Source organism: Ambystoma mexicanum, chromosome 13 (genome assembly GCF_040938575.1).
Source record: "Ambystoma mexicanum isolate Mex_15411 chromosome 13, UKY_AmexF1_1, whole genome shotgun sequence".
Classification (NCBI taxonomy): domain Eukaryota; kingdom Metazoa; phylum Chordata; class Amphibia; order Caudata; family Ambystomatidae; genus Ambystoma; species Ambystoma mexicanum.
In genome coordinates, this window is record NC_090938.1 from 224389202 (window position 1) to 224415953 (window position 26752).

Genomic DNA, 26752 nt, shown 5'->3' on the forward strand with positions numbered 1-26752 from the left:
TGTGCTGTGATGAGTCCTTGCTCTCATCCCTTCTCCTATAGGGAGAGACCCCTCCAATGGGGCCAGGGCAGTGTGGCTACAGTCCAATAGTCCCCCTGAGGGTGGTGCACCATGGGAGGATCACATGAGAGGCAAAATCCCTTATGGGACAAGGGGCGACATTACCCGGAGAATGCGGTATATAAATACCCCCTTACTCACTCCCTTACCCTCTTACCCTATTCAGGGCAAGCCAGTCCTCCCGCCTCTATGTATTATTGTAAGGCAGAATATACCAACTCCCTATACTACACTGAGACGAGGAAGAACAGGGACTACCCATGTGAGCATTGTAACTTGAAAACTGAGACGAAGAAGAGGCGCAGAGTAAGGCAGAACACTTCACAGGTCCAACCAGAGTGGTCTAGCCAATGTGGAGAATCGGAAATACAACAGAGTATAAAAGTAGAATGAGGACTGGGAATAACATTAAGCCGTCTCTGGAGGAACTACAAGAACAAGCAGAGACCCAAGAGAAGGAAGAAGGCAGACGAAGATGGTGAGGCGGAAGTGATGCAGAAGCAGAGCTGGTCCCGAGCAGAAAGACCGCTCAAGAAACCTTGAAGAAGCTCCTGGCGTCTCAGCAGACTGGAGAATGCGAGAGGGAAACATTGTGTTCCCCAGAAGAAGATTTTGACTGTGGAGCTGCTGCAGACCACAGAACGACCATGAAGATTGCCGAAGCCCCACAGCAGACTGCAGATGCTCGGTAAGACCCAAAGCCACCGGTGACCCAGTAAGAAGGTACGCTGGTTGTCAGGGTGGTACAGGGGCCCCAAGCAGGTGGTGGAGAACCCAGAAGGGTGTGCAAAACCCAAAGACAGGGTCTGGTACCCTGACACAGGCCTGAGAACTTTGACAGATCAAAAACCATGCTATGATACTTGCCAGGGGTGTATACCAAGTATATCAGAAAACAAATTATAATTCGGAAGGGAGAGCCTGGGACTAGCACCCATATGAGAATCAGATCATTGAAAATCGTCATAGTCACATTACCAGGCTGGTTCATTAATCACATTGCCTGTGAGAGAAGCTAGAAAGAAAGCAAGGAAAAGGGAGTCTTTCCCCCTGGATTTAGTGAACACTATACCAAGCCAAGAGAAGGGAGACATTCTCTTGACACTTTAAAGAAACTGAAGAGAAACCCAGGGAAGGGAGTCATTCCCCCTGATGTTTGGGAACACTTTGGAAAGCCAAGGGAGACACACCCTTACAGTGCATATGATCCCCTTACTGGCTCTAGGATAGAACAGCATGGTGATGAACGCACAGGAGTCCCACGCTCCCTGACCACCTGACCTACAGCAGTCACACAGACAACTGTTTCCCAACCTACTCTCTAATGATGAGCTGCACCCAACTACCAGCATGGGGCACACTGACATTTTCCATGCTGCCCTCTCCACCACCCACAAGCCCACTCCACTGCTGGGCTGAATATCAATTATGGGTGACACCAATGGTGCTCCTGGGCAGGATGGCCCATACTGCACACAAGCCCACCCTTCCTCCTTCCTATGCCAGTCCCCCCATATGAACCCAATCCCCACAATGACCTCATACGACCCTGGGGTGACTGGTCTGAGGATTGTGATGCTTTCATTAAGGCCATGGGAGATGTGAGTCTGCAGGTCTAGCTAGTAGCGGCACAAATCTTGTGGGGAGAGAAGAAAAAGTGTTAACCGTACCGGAACCCGACAAACTCTCCTACCAGACGTTAATTGCTACAATGAACATTTCATTTGTGGCTCAAACTAACCAAGACTACAAATGCTGTTTATTCAACCAGTGCAACGATCTTACTAGGCCAGGTGTCATTGAGATCCCCTGCACTTGCGCGATCTCAATGTCACCTGACCTTGTAGAAAGGATCAAGAGGGAGAGAATAATAACCTGCATTGCCCATGACAAATTAATGCAATGTAAGAATCATTGTCCTTCTGTGCAACATGTGTATGAAAGAAATTATAAGCCAATGGTGCTACCAGTCCAGAGACTTATCCCAGAAGCTGTTGTTGGTTTAACTTTCCCCATTGAGGAGTCAAGAGTGGAAAGTTGGGAACACACCTGAGTATGAATAATAGTCATATTAGGAGTTTTATCCTGGCAGGAGAGTATACCAGGAAAGGGACAAATAGTGGTTAGTCCTGGCAGGTTAGTGGAACAGAGAGAAAAGAAGTTGAAGTATGCTACATGTGGTACAAGGTTGTAACTGATTGTGGTAGAAAAGAATTGCAATTCCACTTCTGATTTTTATGAACTGTGGTGTAACCATTCTGACTGAAGTAGCATTTTTGAATGATCCATTCTGATCAAGGTATTATTTGTGAAGAGACATAATGCGATGAAAAGGGATTGGTCTCCTGAGAAACGAATCACTGAAGTAGAATTTCTAAATAATCTGTTCCGATCAAGGTGTTAATCGTGAAGAGACATGATGTGATGAAAAGTGATTGGTCTCCGGAGAAAAGAATCTCTTTTTCATTAACTTTTCAAACAGCTGTATGAAGAATAAGACTTTTTGAACTGCCAAGTCGAAGCTTTAACAACTATTTTAAGAAAGAGAAACCTTTTCGAATTGGGAAGTCACTTTGCCAAGTGAAGGATATATTGGAGATAAAGAACTATGTATTCCACATGAAGTGGAACCAGGCAAAAGAAAATAACTTTCCTGAAACTAACTTTGGTTTATATTATTCTAAATTGACCGAAGGTAAGGGGATCCAACCCTGATCATAAGAGTTTCTGTTTTCTGTATATTTGAATACATGTTGAATACAAAGTTGAAACTGCCAATTGGTTTCGGTATGATTCTGCTGTAGGTAATAGTGTGATGGACAGACATTTTTGGACACTAGGTCATTTTTCTTTAGTCTTGGTTGTGTTAGGTTAGAGAAAGATAGGCGTTTGTCTCACCCTTTATCATTTCAATAAATGCCGATTTGTGAGAAAACTCAACCTATGTGTCCATCTCGCATGTCTGACTCCTCACAGTTCCCTACTCTTACAAAACAACAAACGGGTGCTTTTCAGGAAATCTTACAAAGAAAACTCTGTCCTCTATCATAGCCTACTCCATCCTAACATCTTCCCTGCCACTATGAAAAGAGAAGGCCATATACGTTTTAACCTAGGAGAGGGTTATTCTCCCTTAGCTAAATTAGAAGTGACTCGTTTTCTGACCCTCACCAAAGAGTTCTTAAAGTATTTTCCAGCCTCTGGCCTGTTATAGTAGTCGCAGCAACAAAAGAAATATGTCCCAGTTTTCCTCTAGGCCAAAACAACAGCCTTCTCTGCCTGTTGCAACAGTTATTACTTTATCCCTTCTTATGGGGTGTATTCTCCTTGTTAGACGAAACAGGTTCTGCCGACCTGGGTGTGCTGGTATTCACAGAAATAAGTCTCTCTTTCCCCCTCACGGGGTACTTATACTTCCAGCCTCATGTGGACTACAGGCCTGCTCAGACCTGATTTGATTGTCACTTCTCTCATCCCCTCAGGGGGTATTCAGATTCCGAGCCCAGCATGGACTTTGGCCTGCTCGGACCTGCTTTGGTTGTCGTTTCTCTCACCCTAATGAGGTACTCGGATTCTCAGTTTGGCTTAGGCCACAGGCCTGCTCAGCCCTGTTATGGTTGTCTGTTCTTACCTCCTTTCATTGGGAGTGCAGATTTGCAGCCCAACGTGGCTAGGTTATGACCCTCCCCCCTCTCATCGTATGGTCCTGCATAACGTCTGTCCAGCGGCAGTGCTCGATAGTGGAATTAGTCTTTCTGGCCAGGATGGGTTTGTGCTCTAAACCTGGCTCTGATCTGCACAGTTGGCTTTCTCACGTCCCCTCTTGAACTTGTGGACCTCGGTGTCAGAAACGCAGGATGCTGGTAAATTTCTTCAGGTTTGGCTTGGCTTCCTTCCTCTGTGGGTCTGTGCTCGTCAGCTCCCTGCCTTCATTGAACCGGCAGCTTTCTGCAGTCAATGTTGGGTCTCCACCCACCATCCTGACTGTGTGGATGTTTGACTCAGCTTCTCCTGTGAGTGAGAGTCCCTCTCCTCACGCACACTTGCGCAAACTGACGTTTCTCACTCTCCGGCTGATTCTATTTCTATTTGCATCCAGGTGTCTTCATGTCCCTCCCTGGAATGGGAGGAGGGATTCCATTGGTTCTGGCCTTCACAACAGGGTGGTAACACATTTAGTCAGAAACTAAGCCATCCACTTTAACAGAGCCCTGTACCTGATTACTCTGTTCAATTCCTACATAGCCAACACACTTCTCACTTTGAAGTAAACAGAGGTGGAATGAAATCCTTGCTTGAATGTTTCTTGTTCCTAGAGGGAGGCACCCCCCAGTGGTATCCCACTTGCCCTGTGCCCTATGGAGGGTATTTAGTAGCGGGCTCACCTCTTTAGTCCCAAAGGTTGTGGCACCCCTTAGGGAGAAGGGATGAATTCCCTGGATTTGTCACAGGACATAGACTGATGCAAGAGAGGAGAGACAAGGAGGAGGGAGATCATGTATACATTTTAAGACAAGAAGAATTCTTGATTCAAAGAGAAGACAGGAGATGTATTGAAGAGAAGCAGAAATAGAAGTGCATGAGGATAGAGAAAAGGGTGTGTAAATGTCACAGTTGAAAATAGAATGCAAGGGAGCAGGTTGAAAGGCTGGAAGGCCAATTAAGAGTGGAACAATAGTCAAGGCGAGTGAAAAACATTGTCAAAATAAGAGATTTAGTAGCGTGAAATGAGAGGCAAGGGCAAGCTTTGCAAATGTTGAGCTGTATTCGACAAGATTGAACTGGATTGTAGATGTGTGTTGAAAAAGAAAGTGTGAAGTTGAAATCCACATAATTTCAAAAACATCTCCTGAAGAAGCCTGCAAGAGATAACTGGTCTTGCTAGAGTGCATTAATGTGTGGACACATAAGTGGTGGCGATTGAAGCAAAAGCATCTAAGAAACATGCACAAGTCAAGGCACTGTCACCCATGCCTCACAAATACTGTAAACTTGACAGGCCTCCAACGAAACCTACAAATAACTCTCCAGCTCGCCTATGTTACAGGCGTGGTTTCTCCTTTCCACATTAAGGTCCTTTGGGCTAATGGTGCATCAAATGTGGCAGGGCAAATTTTTAAAACAGTGAAGGAGCCAGAGAGGGCGGTTGCCGCCCTGGCTCTCCCGTGGTTCCCAGAGTGTCTCCCCTGGCACCAAAATCTGCCTCTGCTACTGATTCAAACCATAATGGCCCACAGGACTCAAGCTGCCTCACTCACGCCTATTCTGTGCTACATAGCACAAGAAGAGGTTGATGCCATACTAACCAATGAGGAAGAAAGCTGCCCTCACCCCATAATGGGTGAACATCTACATCATGAGAGAGTCAAACAAAAGAGAGGCAGCCCGTGGAGTGGCAACAGTGAACATCATGAGGGAACACCAATTCCAAAAGTTACAAGGGGCACCTTGACTGCGTCTATCCAAGGAACACATGAAACAATGAGGTCCCTTCCGCCCCTCCTTTCCGCCCCCTTTACCATTTAATTTACACCCTGCACCAGCGTCATGCCACAGTGACAGAAACGATACACGTACCACTGAGCTCAGTGACAAGTCACTGCCAACTATGTTACTGCAGGGCACGCACACTCAGCCTGTATGAAATCACATGTCAGAAGGTGATCACAGTATGATATGTTATGATTTATAATGCGCTTAAGCGCGCAACCTCTGTCGTCTTGCTTCCCAGGCAAGCACGTTGCCTCTGAGCTATACTCCCGATTACCCCTCAATAGTAAGCAAGGATGTGTGATAGCAATCCTTTATAATCTTTATTTAAATGTTTTGGAGGTAAACTTGCTTATTTGTACATCAGATGTTCCACAAAAATCTGGCAGGTATTTTCTCTGTCGCACACTGAAGACATAGTACTCATAGGACGGCCCCCCACTGTGCTACAAGCACTCCATAGAGCCTTACTAATTTAATCGTTTCTAGACTGGTGCCTGTAAATGTTACAAGATCCCAAATTAAGATCTTTTGTTGTAAAAAGGGAAGAATATCTCATTCTAAATTGCTGATCAATATCTGAAAATAGGTAATAATTTAAGCTATTTAGGAGTAAGTATTCAAACTAAGAATAACAAGTCATAGCACATAGAGAACATTTGCTGTTAAATTGAAACAAGCAAGTTGAGGAAGTCTATACAAAAAATCATGGAGGTGTTTCAATACACACCGAAGGTACATGAAGATACATTTTTTGGGATAACTAGATATACGAGTGGTTTCTGGGAGCTAATATCTGTTTAATCTTTTTTATGTAATTGCAAGCTGATTTTTGAATCACTATTGGGGGGTCGATAATCTATGGCTAAAGAATTATTATATTTAGGGCCGTAGACAACTCCATTCTCAGAAAATGTATCCTTGATTAGAGCTATTTTACAGTGTTCAGTGTGGCTTGATAAAAAAGCTGTTTTTTGATCGAGAGATTTTGATTTATATAACGTTTTTGGAGTTTTAATGCCATTAGATTCCGTACTACTGTTAAGAGAATTTTTTCACATGTGGGCCTTTCAAACGTTTATCTTTTATCTCAATGCCTCTTTAAAAACTCTTCTGGATAAATTGACCTGGAAATGTATGTATGCCAAGAAAATTCTTACCTTTTCATGGCATTAAGCCAGATGGAGTTGAAGTCCTTCCTCCCTTATGCTTACGCAGTAAATGATTTTCCTATTTTTCTACCATATGTCTCTGAGTCACTCTCAAGATGATATATTATCCTTTTTTTGTGAGAATCAATTACCTTTGACAACAAATATAACAAAACGTTGCCTTGGTGGAGAGAAGCCCTGCCAATGCAACCCATCAGAGGGGGAGGATAGGGTGCCCTCTTTTTTGTCACCTTTATTAAGTTTCTAGGTATCGCAAACCATTACTGAGACCACTTATGTTTACACAGTGCCATCTTGCATTGTATTATTTATTACAAGCCAAGAATCTGCAGGAATGTTTTTATTTAACAGTTGTACTGATGATAAGAATGAAGCTTTGAATGTGTATATAAAAGGATTTTGTGATATTTAGTAGTAATAAATCTAATTTGTATATGAACTTTTATTCATTGATTTATTATCTTCTATTTGGATTGCTGACATCTGCTCCAAGCCAGGGAGCTGAACCCTGTTTGTTACATGCAATGGCTCAGTATGTCTGCACCCACACCACCATGTCTGAACCCCTTGATTACCTTCTGAAGCATCAAGTCACATTCCGTTGGACATGGCAATGCAAACACCCCCTTTCAGAAGCCCTACACCATGCGTGTTTCAACCCGTCATGGCAAGCAGAAGCTACTTTGGATGGCTGCCCCATCAGTCGGAGACATCCTGGCCCAATACGCAGATGACAACTGCTACTCCAAGGTCATTTTCGCATGTGCTTTCCGGGGACTGGCGCACACTGAGCTCCCAAAGGAAAAGGAAAGCCTAGCAGTGGTTTGGGCATGTGAATATGCACACCACTTTCTGATAGGAAAACATTTCACACTTCTACAGGACTACCAAGTGCTTCTAGCCATGTTCAGGAACCCCAAGACAAGAATGTCCCCTTGCACTGAAAGTTGGGGGATGCCACTACAAGAATATGACTATCAAACCGGGGTGTTGCTATGTCTGGTAATGATCAGGGGCTAAGCTAATGTCGGGACTGGCGGAACTCGGGGCTAGCTATAGCCTTTTGGTTGTAGCCCCTGAACTTCTATCCGGGGCTACAGCCAAAAGACCCGGGGCTATAGCCCACAAAGCCCCCCCCCCTTAGCAACGCCTCTGCTATCAAATCATTCAGAGGCTGAGGAAAGATCTCTATCTAGCAGATTACATTTCATGCCACCTCCTACCGGTCCTCGCCACTGCAACAAAGAGAGCGAGAGAACACTTGCTGCACTACATGGATTTCAATGAGCTACCTCCAGCCCTGTCTGAAAAGCATGATAATAACAGCACCCCAAAATGATCCCACACTTCAAATGGCCATAGAGCTCACACAAGACAGCAAACCGAATGACCTCAGTCATCCCAGAGTCTTATCTAAACACAGATGAAAACATGTAGATGGACTGCACATGATATTACTTGCATGCTAACTAAAACACTATTAATTGTAATACAATCATTCTGTCATACTATGCCCAAGCATTGAAGAGGTCACTGGTATGGCTTAGTGACACTAGCACTCACAGTAGGGCAGGACAAATTTGTTAGGATTGTAAGGTCTGTGGTTATTGCTTGGTTATTTTCGCACGTTGTGCTTCATATTTTAACGGACTAGCCTTTTTGGAATGTTGTGATTTCTAGAGCAACTAGCAAAACGTACCATACTCCGCACGGGTTCTGTAATCAGACATGATAACACTCTCATCAATTGTTGAAAATCAATGATCCTGTGGGTTGCTGTTCTGAGTCGCTTATCGCTTGAGGTGCTTTGCACTCTGAAGTGAACTGCACTAAGAATGGGCGTGTGTGGCTGGCTGACATACCCCGGAGCAAATGTGGAGGGGAGGTGAGAGTTGGTGTGCTGCAGCATACTGGGACCTTTTGTGCACTTAGCCGGCCTGTCGCCTCACCCTGGCACAGTGCAGTGCATTGTGGTGCAAATATCTCAGAAATGATCCATCCTAGAACCTTGAAACATGATTTTCCAGGTCCGACAGAGGTCTTAAAGTTTTGTTCCTCGAGATGAGATGCTTAAAATGAGCTTTGTCTGGTCTTTCTAAAACCACATTGATGTTTCTTCGTGTTCAGGCAACCGTCTCATTTGTGAAGGGGCAGAAATCTGGAGAAAAGAGTGGGATGTCCAAATGTCATGTAGCCATTAATGTCCAGAGGATCCTAACATGTAACTATGAAAGATTTGGTGCAGACTGGTAGAAAGGTGTGGAATTGTATAAGGAACAAAATAACAGATGTTCAGCTTTATATATAAACATATTAGAATACCCATCAATGTTAGTCCCATAATGGCCAGCCGTATGTATTGTAGCGGGGACCCTTTGGCAGTGCCATGAGAATGAGACCAATTGAAGACAAGGAATTTGAAAAATATCCATTCAGTCATAGCTACCAAGTGGCCTCATGACATGCGTGACACCTTCAGCCAGTCCTTGTTATGCATGCTTTGCTGTCCCACAAGCCATTTCGCAAACTGACGGTTATGCCAAACCAAACTTTCACCAAATGTTTTTTCCCATCAGGACGACTTTGGCGAACAAAAGTCTGTTGAGAATTGAAGCATGAGCCAAGCGCATGTGTGCAGAGGCCCAGGAATCATTGTGACATCCATGTTAGGTAACAAGCAGGGGTTGGGCAAAAGAGCCATAGACACAGTTAAGGGGGACATACGAGTGCTTGTGGTGGCCCCCTGCACATCTAGAGGAAGAGGGAGATGGCGGAGGATTCAGGAGTCTCACCCACACACACACTCATAGTACAGTGGTAGTGGAAGAGGGTGCAAGCGTGTACTCAATATTTAGCAGAAAGGGAGGATACAAGCGGGACATGCAGGATCTTGGTGGTGCACCCGGCATGAAGCACGTCAGGGCATTGTGACATGGACAGCAGACCATGGAATAAGGATTAGTTAAAGCTGGACTGTAGGAATACCACATTGATCTGTTTTGCACAATACATTAGAGACTACTAGGCCCAGATTTTCGATGGAAAATTGAAACTACAAGACCAAGCATGTACTGCGCAAAACCAAGGCTAACTGAAGGTGTGATGCCTGAGACGTGACCCTTGCCAGCTATGCTCATGCTTCAGATTGTCAACTTACAATGCCAATCAAAGATCTTGACATAGTCTCAAATGGTTCCATGTGATAATGTTGCTGTGAATAAGTCACCAGGTAGGTGGCTTTTATTTTCCTCACCCCCTAAAATTCTTTCCCCAAAAATTCTAGGAGAGATATAATTATATATTATTACCTCCAATCCTAGACTATTTGGGAAAAGTGCTTGATTGCTTGGAGGGGGCATTTTTGGGGAAATGATGCTACCTTAACTCCTGAGCTATTCTAAAAAACGGGCCAGGAACACAAACCGGGAAGCATTATTACTACCCAAGGAAGCAATAACCGAGGAAAGTAATGATCGTCTTACCTGTGTCATCACACACGGAACACATACCTTCCAGGTAAAGAAAATCACCCAGAAATAATAGCCGCTGGCTCGGCTAAATCTACCTGAGGAATCACTTCCACGTTTCACTTTCAAACGGGCAAGGAACATTCAGGAGCATTTGGCACACTCACTATACAGACAAGATACCTCGAACACTGGCCTCTGGAATCTGCGCACAATAAAAGGCAATTTTCCATGTGCCACTTGCGTAGCATGCAAATATACATCTAAGATACAAACGTTCTCAATTGGAACAAAACTATGGGTACTAAAGGATTTAACCAACTGCAAAACTAACCAAGCAGAATACTGCATACAGTGCCCCTGAGGACTCAGGTACATAGGACAGACCATGCTAGTGGTCAGAACTAGAATGTCGGAACACAGATCCAAAATTCATTGGAAAAACAGCACAACGCCCTTCGTGGACCACTACATCAAGGCCCATCACTCTGCGAATGATGTCCTTTGGTGGATCTTGGAAAAAGTAGAAGGAGGACCCAATGTACAGAGGAGCCTCTTGGAGAAGGAACCACGTTGGATCCACCGTTCAGATACCCCTAATCAGGGTCTGAACGAACAATTTCTCACAAATTTCTTGCAAGTGCTGCGACATAAACCGACACATAACCTGTGACGTAGTGATCCCCGACCCCCGATCAGGACAATCAGGACAGCAATCCTTTACTTGCTTACCCACAGTTGCGATGTACATGTCACGCCGGCTTCATTTTCAGTTTCTGTTATATCAGTCTTTTTCAATTTCATTTCCATTCATGGACATCTCATGACTCATAAACATGGCTACAGCAGCAGGCGAGTTTCTAGCCCACCAAGAATACTTCGATTATTAATATTATTAACAACATGGATCCTGCTACCGGGACGGACATCCCTTTACTCTCTGTATCAGAACCGGCGTCCGGTTACCATGGCAATGACGCACACAACATGCACAGCGTCTACACACTGCACCAACAAGAATTAGGAATGCACCGGTGGTGACGGTTACCTTAGCGACCGCCCACAACCCTGCACAGAGCTTTTGGAGCAATAGCCGACATCGGAGACCGTTTCACCCACCCGCCGAGCCCCACCGCTAACCGGACAGGTAATGCCAGTACAATATAACCTGCAAATCCCCTATCTGCTTCGTATGCCCGGCTGCAGAGCAGGACATCGTGAACACGGCTATGCGGATGCCGACGTAATTTGTACACACATCCACCATATCTGCCTTTGGTAATTCCCCAACAGGCTTCACTCATTGACTTAGGAACGTTCTATTCCCTCTCCCGTAGGAATGAACCACGAGGGACCATTAATCACTTTGTGCAACTGACTAAACCGAGACACGTCAGGAATGGCTAAATGATATGCCACCAGGGTTGGTGATCGAACACAGATACGGCTGACTTGTGCTTGCAGTGTCCTTTGCCCTCAGCTGGAGTTAAGATATGGATGGATAACCTGACGTTAACTGACCTGGTTACAGAGGCCCTGCTCTACTCTTACTTTATTATCACCTGCATTGGCACATCTAATGCACACATATGTTTTTCTCAGGTTCGTCCAACTCGTGCGCTGAAGAAGGTGATTTGCACTGCGAGGACCACCAAAACCTGAATCAAACGGGGGACAAGTCACGCATTGACAACCAATCCCCGTCAGACAATTTAATTTATCATGCTTTTTTCTCACGTTGGCAGACGACATACCTTTTTCTCAGTCAACCCCAAAAGAAGGACACCCATTGTGCTAGGGGTGCAATGTCTAAATAAATATATATTCGGAATTTCTTCACTCAATAAGGCCATAAGGGACTCCATGGGTTTATAGTCAAAAAGTCGAAAACATAATGTCGAATAGCAAAAATGTCGAAAAAAAAATGTCGAATGTAAAAAAGTCGAAAAACATACATATAATAGGAAAAGTCATAATTTCGAAATAAAAATGTCGAAAAAAAAATCGAAAACCCAAAACACTTTTTTTTTTTTTTACCCAGATAGTAACATTTATTATGGGGGGGGTCCCCCCCAACCCCCCCATCCCAAACCCCTACCCCAACCCCCCCCACGCCCCATAGATATACCTTTAATTATTTTAAAAAAATCTTTAGTATAATATTAAATAATTAATTAATTATTTAAAAAACCCTCCCAAACCCCTATCCCCACCCCCCCCCCCCATCCTCCCCATCACCCCCACCCCCCATGGAAATACCTTTAATTATTTTTTTAAAAAAGTTTAATAAAATATTTATTATTAACACATAAAATCGAAAAATGTCGAAAAAAGTCGACATTTTTTGTTTTTTGACATTTTTTTTTTCGACTAAATATTTTCGACATTTTTACTTTCGAATATATTGTATTAAATAAATATATTTAACTCCATGTTAAAAGAAAACCACGATAAGAGAAGATGTGACAATCATTCTCTTCGTCACACAAAAAATGAGTCCCTAATGGCATCACTTTACTTTGCATGATCTGATGTTACTTTTTTTCTAATTCTTTACCTCTCTCCCTTCCTGCTTTCCCCTTTCTACAGAATTTTATGACCAGCGTAAGGAATATAGCTAGATGGTTTCCCTACAGATAGACTCTTTTTTCTTTTCTCTTTAAACCACGTAGGGTCTAATATTACAGATGAAAATGCTTTTTTCTTTTTCTGTATTCTCTTATTTCATGTTTGTCATTTTCTGATGTTTTAAATTGACATATTGTTTTGTGCCCACTGTTTGACACACAAGACATCCTTATAATAAAGTAACAACTAAGTACTGCTATGAACCTCTAATATTGTTTGACCTTTTTCTTCCTATCACTTTCCTTCAGAAATATTTCACTAATGTGATATGGCAACATAATGTAGCAGTTGACGCAAAACATATGGGTGCACAAAATGCAGGTGATTCAATTTGGGACGATTGAGACGATGAGATTACAAAATCAGTTACCTATCCCCAGGTCAAACGGTATAGCGTCCTTTCATCGACTGGTGCAATTTCGGTGGGTTTTTTTATGAGTACATTTTACCGAAAAAAACTCATCAAAATATATATATGAGGGCGTGGGGGGTTGAAAAATATATATAAGGGGTTGGGGGGTCGGGACTAGGTAAAAAAACAATTGCGGATGGAGGGATTGGGGGAACCATTTCCCCTGCGACATTAACACTGGATACCCTCACAAGCCCATACAGACTTACAAGATGACACACACGCTCGTTTGCCAGCAGAAGCTGTCCGCAGTGGAACAGTCTCAGAAGATTCGTACCCGCGGTTCCCGTCTTTGCAGTACCTTATCTAAAGTCTCTTAGATTTCCCCTCATTATGCTAATTCATCCTCATATTAAACCAAGGAGAGCCATTAGGTCTGTGCTCCAGCCCTCCCCTGCTGAAAACATCAATTACGAACATTGTGCAATGCCATTTTGTGATTCAAATTGCCCTACTGTGATCCGAATGTGATGCCTAAGGCAAAATATGTATTTATTTCCAAACCTTTCATTTCCGCTTTCTCTGCCCTGTTATAGCCAGATGGCTGTTCTTTGTGAAATGCCAACGAGAGCGGTGCGCAGACCGATATCCGTGGGAGTGTCTTCGGAGCAGAGGCGTAAAGGTGCTTATATGCCCCTTAGCACCTCTTAGTTGACAAGTTTCCACTACTAATGGTCTGGGCATGTGGAGTAGTGAAAGTTTCCACTACTGATGGTCTGGGCATGTGGAGTAGTGTAAGTTTCCACTACTGATGGTCTGGGCATGTGGAGTAGTGTAAGTTTCCACTACTAATGGGCATGTGGAATAGTGTATGGCCTATCATGACCATTGATATACTACATGCATTGATACAGACTCCTGTCTGGTACATGAATAAAGATGTGTATGTGTGTATTGTGGTATTTATGCACTAATATACTCTGCTATGCTGTATTTGACACAAAAATGATGTTTACATAGGAGATTATTTAATGTTTTGTATATGAATTGTGATTTGTAGGTGTCCCGATAGGGACTTTTATTACTGCTATGATGTGTTGTTTAATAAAATACAAATAGCAAATTTGATATTAGGATTTATTACAAACCTGTGGTGCCACTATCCTCCTTGCTCGTTTTTCAATATGGTTTAATAAGTCCCATATTGTAGTATCTACATAGGAACTTTTTTTCTTCTCCCGTGAGACATCCCCCCTCCTTTTGTTTTTGCACATATTTGGCCCCTGGTGTCTACGAGTTGCGGGGTACACCCATCCATAGTTTTTGTAGATAGGGCAGGTCCCCATTCAAAATATGTAAATGCCCGCACAGCCGTGCTCTGGGCATTTACAGATATCAATGTGCCTGCCGTAGGCCAAGCTACATTAGCTTCAAGCCCCACTTCTTAGACAATCCCGGCTACGCCTCTGGTTGGGAGTGTGGCCTCAGATCCAGTTCTTATTCAGGCTTGAGTAGGTCAAACCCTGGTTTCTTCAAACAAGGATTACCTATTAAGTTACCTATGATAGTCTGTGGACAACAGCCAAATTTCCTAAAGCCCTTTGCAGAGTCAGGATCTTGTGCCTCGACACAAATATGTAGGGTTGGGCAACTGAAGTTGGTTGAGTCAATGGGGTGTTGATCTCTTATACAGTGAGTATGTGGCAGCTGCTCTCATAAGAGGTGAGGTCTCCGGTGTGTTGCAGTAGGACAGCAGTGGGAATCAGTGAGCAGTAACCGGTGCATAAGATCCTCATGCTGGTGAACAACCCAAGGTTTAAGAGTAGCCTAATGTTGCCTCTGCTTGTACCGTTCTTAGTAGGAGGAGGGTCTTTGATAGAGCTGTGCCAAGGAAAGTTGAATTCATGGGCACACCGCCACCTTCGACCATAGTCCTTCTCCAAGGTAAAACCACAGGAATCACGGCAGGTGCATGGGCCAACAACGGCTAGATTTAGGATCTATGTTACTGGGGCCTCTGATGCCAGTGATACTGGGGATCCCAATGCTATGAAACCTGAGTGTCTCTGAATGCATTGATGTTGTGTTATGTTGATTTGAACTGTGCACCGCTACCATCCAGGGGCAGTCTCCAGGCGCTCACGTGTCTCTGAATGAGGGCGGTGTGTTTAGTGGGGATAGGATGATAGGATAGCTTCAGAAACAAGAGAAATTGACATCTGTGTGTGTTGTATTGCGTGTGGGTTGGCTTTGAGGCCCGTCTTGTTACTGTAAGGGTAAGACTCAGTGCCTCGGATATGTACTAGTGTTTATGTTGGGTGTGTTAGTAGTATGCAGTTAGGGTGGAAGTACAATTGTGTTCACTGGCTTGCTGTGTCCATAAGGAGGGTCTGCAGTGTTGTGGTTGTTTGTTAGGGGTTTGACAGAGTTGTGTTGGTGTGCGTTTGTGTGTGGTGCGTTGGGTTTATGGATCATGTGCATTTGTAGGTTGCGTCTGAGGTTATGTGCAGAATCTCTGAAGGTTTGAGTGCAAAGACAATTAATGCTAGGTGTGTCTATGTCTAGTGTGGTTAACCCATAGACGTGTAAAGTGACCTGGATTTTGTTGGAGGGATGTTGGGGGTTCTGTAGCAGCATAAATACTGGGGACCCCAGTGGCATTTCCCCTACTCTTAGGCTCATTATAAATCATTAGAAAACATTGAGGCTGATCGTTTAGGTCAGTGCATTGCACAGACATTGAAGGTAGTAGGTAAACATTGTGGGAATTCAAAAGATTTAGTCTGTTCTAATTCTACTTCAATGGTTGCATCATGTTATTTATTTATTTATGTATGTATTTACCTATTGAATTAGTTAATGTATCAAGGTCCTCTCCCTGGGGGCAGTGGATTACACAGAAGTGCATATAAAGGTTACCTGCAAACATGGCCAAATACATTACAAAGTTGTGCTGTGTAAGTCTCCAAAAGCTTAGGAGGGTGGACTTTCCTGGGAGTTTGGAGGAATGATCCAGGTGGGTTGGTTTTTAGTTCTTTTCTGCCTGAATTGTTGAGCAAGGTATCTGCAAGTGCGGTTTTCAATGTCAGGAATCTTGAAAAGCAGAGCAATTCAAAATCGTGTTTGTCTTGCCCATCGGCACCTAAAGATGTGGTGGTGCAGAAGAATAAAAGCGCTAGGAGGAGGCAAGAAGAAACCAGCATTAGCAAAGCCAACAGTTTGGGCTTTTTCGTAAGCCCGGGATAGGCATTGAAATGGTGTGAGTACCTATACATATGACAGAGCCTAGGAATATCGATACACAAGCCAAAACTGTTGGCTTTTCCAATTCTTGCTTTTAATAAGATTTCAATCTAAAGAACAGTTGCAAGGACACATACTGCTTATAAATCCTGTGGCTGAGGCCACACCTGAACAAGCCATTTTTATTACACCAGTATTGGTTTTACAGCTACAATTAAGCCATTTACTCTTCAAAAACTACTTAGAACTAACACTTACAGCACAATGTTTGATGTTACCGCTTGGTAGAGCTCGCTCAAAGAGTTACCCAGGAGGATGTACGTCAGGCAGGTAGTGAGTAAGAATGGCCATAGAGATTTGCATGGATGGGGACTCAATGGGTGGGTAAATAAACAAATAACAGCCAGAAGCTGTGTATCCCTTGTCACATGTCATCTCGTAGGCCCTAGGCCCAATGTAACAGCCAAAACTAAAAAGGCAGAATGAGCTTGATGGGGTAACATAAAAAGATACTGTAGCGAAGGGGGAACAGCAAGCGTACAAAAGTGGATAACATCTTCATTAGAAATGATAAATGGATAGGAAGCTAATCAAATGCCCGACGACGTCTGCCATTAAAGGTAAAGTAAATGCACAGTAATTGCTTATGCCATTTCCTCGATCAGCGTGGATGGTATTTCACCCATCCAGTCCTTAAAATGTTTGCCAGGGTAGACATTTGAATGGGAAATGACGCTGTTTTACTGTGATTGGTGGATCTGATCGTGAATGCGTTCCACCTAATCTGACCTACAGCTCTGTTGCCTCCGGAGACTAATATAATAAAAAGGACGGGACACACGACAGGATTTAGAACTGGAGCCTTTATTTCATGCGACTCCTCTTCAAGACGCACTATGCCAAAACTGGCGTATAACCATAACCCCCCCCTGCCTCCCTCCACCCACCTGTTCCCTCCGACGGGGTCCTAGGGAGGGTGCGGGTCCAGTTAAAGGGCCAGCGTGCGTTGCTTGGTGCAGCATCACCCGTCCCACAAATGTCCTTAGGTCTTCTCAACACTCTTGTACCAGGCACAAGGGTTTCCTGATAATCCTCTGCAGGCGCCTCCTCGCCTCCTGCTGTTTCTCATTCACTCGGGAGGTCGGCTCCTCCATCTGTGGCGCCCTCTCTTCCTCTCTGTGTGCCTCTAGGTCATCCGGGAGATTTCCTTCCTGTCTCCCTCCCAGGCAGGTCCAACTCTTCTGTCTCAGGTCTGAGAAGGTGCCTGAAGTACGATGCATTTCTGGTGAGTTGTCGAATCTTGCTCTTGGCTGTGACATTAGGGCCTTTTACTTCCACTAACTTGGAAGGGATAGGAGCATATCGGGCATCGGTTTTCCTCATGACTCTCTTTTGGACGAGCACTTCTTCTCTGGGCTGGAACTCATTTGGCCGTGCCCCTCTTGTACGATAATTTCTTCTCTCACTTGGCATACTTCTCCTTGATATCATTGTCTTTGTCTCCTCGGTCTGCTGGCAGGCTGACCAGCCTGGTGTTTACTTGGTAGGCCATCATTAGTTCTGGTAGCGTCCTTCCTGTGGCCTCATGGTGCGTGTTTCGATATAGTCTCTTAGCATCCAACAGAGGGCCTGGTGGCTGGACGTTCCTTCCATGTGTGCTCGTTGTATAGTTTTCTATATGGAGAACATAAACTTCTCCGCCATTCCGTTGGCTTGGGACCATAGCGGTGTGAATTTCTGGTATGTGAACCCCGTGTGTCTGGCAAACCTTGCAACATTGTGTCCATTTAATGGGGTTACCCATTGTCGGATTTGATAGTGTGGCGGATTCCCTGTCTGTGGTCGTTTTTTCCATTTGTTCTGGCTTGTCAACTGTATGGCCATTGCCATAGTTGGATTTCTTAGCAACTCCTGTGTTACCTTATCTTACTTTATTGCTAGAGGCATTGCATTTGCTGTGATGTACCTGATATACTCTAGGTCCCCTTTCCTCATGCTTGTTTGTTGGTCATGCGGATGTCTGAAGATGTAGTCCGCGGGGTTGCGTCTCCCCTCGGCCTGTGGACAATGTTGTAATCATACACTTGTACACAGATTCCAAATCTTTCAATACACTGGGTCATTTATGTGTGGGGGTCCCCAAACAGCGACAAGGGGGCTTGATGGTCGGTAATGTGAGAAACCAAAGGGTGTCTCACCCGCTAATCCTTGGGGACCTGTCATCCAGGTGGCCAGGACACAGCCATCGCTTTTAGATCCAGTTCCTGGGGGTGGACCTGTGCAGGAGGATCACCTTGGTGAGGGGTCTTCAGGAAGTAGGGGTGAGAAGGCTGATGGTGAGACATGGTATTCCCCCCATTTTTGTTCATCTACCCCATCATATTTTGTAGGATTTTCTAAAGTCCCAACTCCCCCCGCCTTTTAGGTTGACCGAGAGCAAACAGACTAACTCTTTCACATCGTACTGGACATGTCCCGTTAATCGGGTCAGGCAAAGTCAGGCACTTTACCCTAAATTCATACACCTGATACCAGTTAGCTCTCCTCGCATGAATAAAAGGTAACACCTCAAGACATACTCTGAGCAAGGCAGAACACGAGTACAAGCAGAACTTCCAGGATGAACGCACACCTACTGGAGCAGAGCAATGGACCAAGGAACAAGAGCAGCGGGCCGAAAACCCCAAGGCTTCCCTAGTGGAGGTTGTTGCCTCCAGACCGTGAAAGACATGTGGAGAAAGCCAGATCCCACAAGTGAAGATTGCATTGTGTTTCAAGGACACCAGCGACCCTCCCAGGTAAACGGCAAAGTTGGGGCAGCGAGGCCAAGCCTGTGGTACTAAGCTTGACTTATGAATTGGAAATAGTAAAACAAGAAAGAAGCGCACACAGGAGGTGAGTTGGCAAGCGACCTGAGAGATCGGTGTGTGTCAAAGTGAATGAAGTAGCAACATCATATCACAAGTGAAGGCTGCACGCATGTGGATGAGACGTGAAGAATGGTAGACCTGTGTAGGAACTTTGAAGTAAAAGGCAGCTGTGAGATCAGCGATACTAAGTAACGGAGTGGTCCGATGAAGGGAAGTAGCCCATCTGAAAGTCTCAGCGAAAGGTACATTGTTTCAAACTATAAAGCGAAACTGTATTAAGCAAGAATAAACATGAACTTTGAATCAAAATGGTCCTGTGGTGGTCTGTAAGAGCCACACACATTTGAAAGTCTTTGACTTCTGAAAGGGGTCTGAGCCTGTTTGAGGGAAACCCGAAGTATGTAAAACTTGGGGAAGGGGGTTCCGTCCAGTTTGTGTTGTATTGTGACGTGAGAGGTCTGAGCCTGGCAGAGGGGGATCCACATGAACTGTGTGCTGTAAGGTTCTGAGCCCAGCAGAGGGGGACCTTCTTGAACTGTGTGCTATAAGGACTGAGCCCGGCAGAGAGGGACCATTGAGAACTTTACGTTGGAATATGATTTTTGCCAAGAACAAGACTTTAACTGTAAGGCCAGGCAGACCTCGATCCGCGGCTTTGAACTGCTTAGAGTGTTAGAAACTGAGACAGAGTGTGCCATCCTGCCTACAAGGACATCCTTACTCTGTGAGGAGGAGAGCTGGTTCAACTACCATTATTCTTCTGAACACTGATTTTCCTTTTGCAAACATTTCTCCTTTTTACACTTTTTGTACAAGAGATAGGGCAGGCATCAGGTTTTGTTAGCATAGGCCATTTTGATTTTACAAACTCCACTACGACTGTTTTGTTTATGTTTTGATGGTCGAGACTAATCCCATCTTAGTTATTGGGCAGAATAGGACTTTCTCCAACCCCAACATTTTCGATGAAGGTTTTACAAATTGTATCCATTGTCAGTGTCATACTTGTGATACCATGCTTGCCATACAGTAACCAAGGTGAAACGTTTCCTGATAATGAAGTTGTGTAAATGTTCACAGGCACAGACGGGCACAAGGCTTTCTTTCTCTGCCTGTAAGTAAGCCCTCTCTGTGAGCGAGAGGGCTCTTCTGGCATGGGCCACAAAGGGTTTGGTTTACCCATGTTCTGCTTCAGTCGGGGTGAGTATGGCCCCTTGCCCCACCAGGCTCGCATCAACAGTGATCTCTATGTGCCAGGAGGGGTCAAAGTATTCTAACCACCTGGCTTCGGCCATGGCATTCTTTACATCCTCAAATGCTCTTTGGCATTCTGTCGACCACTGGAACATAGTATCCTTTAGCAGTAGGCGTGTGAGTGGCACTGTTTGCCTGGCATAGTTCGGGAAATATCTAGCGCAGTATCCCGCCATGCCGAGGAACGAGCAGATGTAAGCATGGGCGGCGGGAGACATGCTATGGTGCTCACCTTGTCGGGATCAGGGGCCATGCCCGCATCAGAGAACACATGTCCAAAGAATCAAAGCTTCCATTTGTTGATATTACACTTCTCCAGATTTAAAGTGACTCCTGTGGCCTGCAGTGCCGCACAGACATCTAGTAGAACCGCCTGGTCATGCTCCTTCTGGGAGGTGCCATACACCAAAATGTCATCGCTGTAATTGAAGGCAGATTTGATGGGGAGGATGACTTGACGAATGTCCTCCTTAAAATGGAGAATGTGGTGATGCCTATGTAGTCTGGGTGTAACTGATGATACCCCTGGTTGAGGTCAAGTTCAGAGAACGTGGTGGCTCTATTGAGTCGGACGATCATGTCCTCGATGTCGGGGCCAGGGTGTCACTCCCGTTGGATGGCGGTGTTAGTCACTCTCATGTCGACACATAGTCTTATGTGACCCCCTTCCTTGGGAACTATAACCAGCCGTTAAATCCATGGCATGAGGCCTACGGCTTTCTCAATGATGTCACTTTGCAGGAGTTGGTGGAGTTCTTGTGAGACTGCAGCCTGGAAATTAAATCCCACTCTGTGGGGAGGCTGTGGGGCTAGCCACACTGAGCGGTCTATGTGCAACTTAATAACGACTCCTTTGAGCTTGCCAAGACAGAGGAATAGCTGTGGGACCTTGAGATTGATGGCGTCTTTGGAGAGTGTAAGCGATATTCAATCAACACTACAGCTAAGTGAATGCCTAGTCTGGGATGCTGAGGAAAACCCTTATTGATGTATTTTTATATTCAGTTCAGTACTCTGGAGGACAACCCTTGTATAACACCCCCCTCTTAGAATCCCCCTGACCCCACTGAGCCAAGAAGTAGGTTTGTTGTGCAAATTAAAAGGTTTATTTGAAAAATTAAACAATATATATATATATATCACACTTTTATAATAAATTAATATCTGATAGTACACTGAGACATATGATGTGGATCCACAATGGGTAATGTTACAGTGGTACACTTGATTACTTAGGAGTAGTATAGAGGATGAGGTAGCTGAGAGTGCATTTATGGCTTCAAGGACAACGCAATGATGAATGAAATGCAGTACAGAAAATAACTTGATACGGCTTCCACAAAAGGCAATGTAATCACTTTTCCTTGACAATTCACCCCCCCTTTGCAATACAAGAAATGGAAGGAGAGCACACAGTCTTCAAGAATCCCAACAAATCACACTTTATAATGCAATACACAGTTCCAGTTCCCCCAGCAAGCTTACAGAAAACAGGGATGAGTTTAAAACACAGGCGAATTACTTTAATGTGGTTTGCAAGGAAGTAAAAAGGTGCTAAAATTGCTTTTAATTCCCTCTAGAGGTTCAGGGTAGGTGATGGCTACTTTATATTAGTTCAGGATCACTTTAACAATACTCTATGAATGATTAGCAGATTGCAAACGGATTTTAGCAAAGAGAAGCAAAAAGCTGCTGATTTCTACAGATGAAGAAATCGGGCCAAATCGCAAATCGCGGTAAATTACGCGAGTGCGTGTCTCGCGATTACGGGAAAAGTAAAGCAGTAGGAAGTCGGTTCTAGGTTCGTTGGAAAGCCTAGATTCTAGGCTTTCAGATGAAAGTTAAATTACGTTCCTAGCCCAAACGGTTCCAGAGATACGGACGATTAAATAAAGGTAGTTTTTCGGATTTAAAGTAAACTCAAAATGACAGGTGACAGCTTGCAGCTGCAGAATTGACAGGTGACAGTTGTGCAGCTTTAAAAATGACAGATGACACGATTTCTAGGAGGCAGTTCTACTTAGGTTAAAATAGTTTGGATTAGATTATTTTAACTAAGAGATTGGTTCTGCACAGTTCTGCTAGGTACTCACAATATAAATTTAAACTAGGCCTCGTCATGGATCTGGTCAACACGTCCGGATGCGGTTCTGGCTGCTCGGCGGGTCAATCAGGCACCGGTTCTGCTCACAGCGATCTGGGTCAGCTCTGCTCTGCTGGTCTAGCCTCTCTGGATTCTGGATGTAACACTGCTTTCTGGGTACTGCTACAGGTTCTTGCAAAAATTCTCGGCAAAACTTCAAACAGCTCGCCCGGCTGTTGAATAGTTTGGTTAGTTTTGAGGCCTGCTGAAGAGGATTCAGCTGGTGGATTCAGGCCTCTCTGCTACAAATTCTAGAGTTAATTTCTGCTACAGGTTCTGGAGATTGATGGATTTGAAGTCTGGATCTCTGGATGTGAAGTCGTCAGTCAGCATGCTCCGCAGCAAATGGAATTGAATGTCTCTACCTGTCCCAGCAGTCTCTTTTTATGTGTTTTGAAAATGGGTGTGTGCCTGGGCGTAGCTAAGCCTGCCCCTCTCTACTTGTCATTGGCCCAAGTCTCCCCTCTCCCATGATTGGGGGAAGGAAATGGATTGTCATCATGATGAGGTCTGTTTATGGGTCAGAGGATCCTCCCCTGGTCAGATTGCACACACATCTATATTTGATTCAAATACATCTTTATCTATCTACCATTTTTCTAATATTATAGGTCCAGTTAACATATTTTCTGTAGCACCAAACCATCCGATCCCTGTCTTTGTACGATGTTGTGTCCACTGATGACAGAATTCTCCCCTTTTCATCCAGATAACGACCTCTAAACCTTTCCAGATTTTACACAAATGTGCACCAGGGATATGGGTTACAGATGATAAAGTGTCAGATTTTTAACATGCATACATTTGGAGTGAGACCCTATTTTCCGCTAGCAACCCCCCAGAATACACCACAGGGTCCTAACGCCTCTTAAAATGTTCACAGAAAAATCACAAAAATAATGATATTACTTATATAATTCTGACAAGTCCGCACTATGAGTTATCTATCTTTTTAAAATTATGCTCTGGTCAAAAAGGGGTGTGGCTTCCCACATCACAGGGTGGAATAACTGGTTTATCCACTTCCCCCAAGCCAGCTTGTTCACAGAGGCACAGCTGCCCCCCAGTTTCTCCCAAGAGGAAGCTATTTTACGACGCCCTCAATATAACATTTGCCTGAGTCAAGGAAGTTGCATTGTTCGGTCCCTTCCAGTTCCCAGGTGCTCCACCCCTAATCTAATCAGAGAGGTGTCAACTCCTTTTGGCAAGGGGCGGCAGGATGCAGCTAGGCCTGGGACGAGTGGCTGTTGATCCAGATTCAACTCCTGTCGGGGGTAGTTGTCAAGCAGAATTCAGTTTCATTAAGCCAGGTTTCAGCTAAATGTCACTTTTTGTTCCAAGTTTTCTACATTCAAATCAAACTGACAATTTTTACCTATAGATTAAATAATTACTTCCTTCAAGTCATTTCAGAATATAGTTTTACATTGTATCCACCTCTTAGCAAGTCTTTCCTTGGTCTGGTTTTGTTTCATTTGTTCAGTTTTACACAAAAGTCTGGTGGTTTTAAAACGCCGGCTTTCTCATAGTGGTGAGTACTGGTAATGCAACCATTTTTGGGATTAAGTGACTCTGAGCTACACCCAGCGGCCAGTTAGCAAGCTGTGTGGAAAAGGAAGGAGAGAGGGATAGATCGGAGAGAGAGGTTAGCACGGTAGAGGGAGAGGAAGGAAGAGGAGAAGAGGAATGTCTTAAGGAGTTTCCGAAAGGAGATCAGGCTCAAGACGTATTCTCATATGAGAACATACTCATGTTTGCTAATGATACTATAGGAAAACATGTATATGTTTGTTCTGCCAATATATGGCAGTATCTCCATGTAAGAACATACTGCAGTTGACTTTACCATTACAAATGCATGCCAATGTATGGCATGTCCACAATGGCTGCACTAAAATACCAGTCGAACTACATAATAACGCTTATCATTCCTGCTTCATTAAAGATGCCCAACACAAATTGTCATACCGCAATAAGAAATGCCTAGACCGGTTGTATAGAAGTGACAGTCTTGCTTCAAAATAACACTTATCATGCTTGCATTACCAAATATGCCCAATACAAAATGTCATACCACAATAAGAAATTACTAGACTTGCTGCATAGAAATGTCAGTCTAGCTCCATAACATCACTCATGCTTGTTTAACCAATGATGCCAAACACAAAATGTCATGACACAGTTAGAGTAATGCCACTGTTCTGCTTGCTTTTTCAAAGATGCCCAATACAAAATGGCATGCCTCAGTAAGAAATGGCTTGACTGCTTGCATAATAAATGACAGTCTTGCTTCGTAATAACACCTATCATGCTTGCTTTATCAAAGATTCGTAATACAAAATGTCATAGCGCAATATGAAATGGCTAGACTGGCTATCATAGATGTGTAGTAAAAAATTCCATCTCAAATACCGGCCAGTCACCAGGTAAGAGTAGAAACACCTGGGGCCAGATTAGAGAAACCTTACACATGTGCAAGTGCAATTTTGCGTGGTATAAGCACTAGAGGAAAGTTTACTCTAGCACGAAAACATTTCAGCCATATTAGAAAACCTTGGCCTAATTCCAAGTGCAATTTTATATAGTATTAGCACGATGAACAAGGTTTGCCCTTGGTTAGAAACATATTCCTCCAATGCATTTTTGCACCAGGGCAAAGTTTGACCTATGGCTAATATGGAATGTTATTAGCACTAGGGGAAAGTTTACCTTACTGCTAACATGGAATCGTTCAGATTGCCTGAGTACTAATATGGAATGTGTGATGCTGGAAATGCATCAGAGGGACAGGGCCTCCGTATCCTTGTCCTTTACTGCTTTTTATCATATGTTCTGTCGTGTTTTCCGCACAGGAGTTCATGTGGGACTCCTGGCGTTGCAGCTCTCTCTCTTTTGTTTTGGTGAACGGACCTGTGGGATACCCTTATGGCACCCATGGGTGGGGGTACAACCCTGTGCCCCTAGTGTATATTTTTGGGCACCTGTGGGTGGCCCGCAGAGCAGGATATGGGCTGGTGGCAGCTCCATGCTGAATGTGACACGTGCGCGGAGTATCCTCCATTTTGGGGATACCCCGGCCCTGCCATTAGGATCAGTTGATTCCTGATGGAAAACAAGATGGCCCCTACCTATTACCTTGTTTTCCCAAAGTCCTGGGATGCCCTGACTCTGTCCCTTCCCCCTGACTGGCTGTTGGGTGGAAATGCCATATATGGTGTTGTTGCGAAGGCCCGGCCAGACTAGCTGTAGCCTTCCCAGTGATGTATGTTGTGGGTACCTCCTGTGGGTGGGACCCGGGTGAATAGAGTGTGTGACGAATATGCATTCTGTGTTGTGGATGTCTAGTATCTGGTGGTTGACACAATGACTGAGACAGCCCTGCCCGAAACCGGTATGAATGCAGTTTGGAGTGTTGAATGGCTCGGTACTTGTCCCAATACACAGAACTTGTTGTGAGTGTCTGGAGAGAAGTGAATGGCCTGAATACCTTGTGTGCCTGATTGGCTGCCTGCCTGCATGAATGCCCTTAGTCGTGATTGGATGCCTGAGTTTGACCCAGCGGAATGAATGGGAGATCAACAGTATATCTGGGGACCTCTCACTGCTAGGAATCATGTTCAGAAGCTGAAGTCCACTATGACGAGTAACTGGAGTAACTGAAGCTTGACCTTGAAGTCCCACTGGATAAGAAGAAGTGCTGTTGCTCTCCTTCACAATCTGAAAGCTGCTGTGTCTACAGGGACTGACCCAGAGAGGACCTGGTAAGGCACCCTCTTCCCGAGCTACGAGGGACCATCGTGCACAGCTGATCTTTGCCAAAGCTCCCTGGTAGACAGACCTTCGACAGGCTGCCGACCAGAGACAGGGACTGCTGAGGAATCTCAAAGAGAAGCACCCGGACTGTTGTCCGCCCCTGTCGACGAATGTTTGCCTAAGAACTTCATTTGATCATCGGACGCTCTCGTCTGCATCGTCGCCCGCTTTATCCCGCTGGAGAAGGCCCGACTGTCGATGCGCCAAGGAGCATCCGCCGGTGGGTTTCCCGCCACCTAAGGACCACAGAGACGCCGACG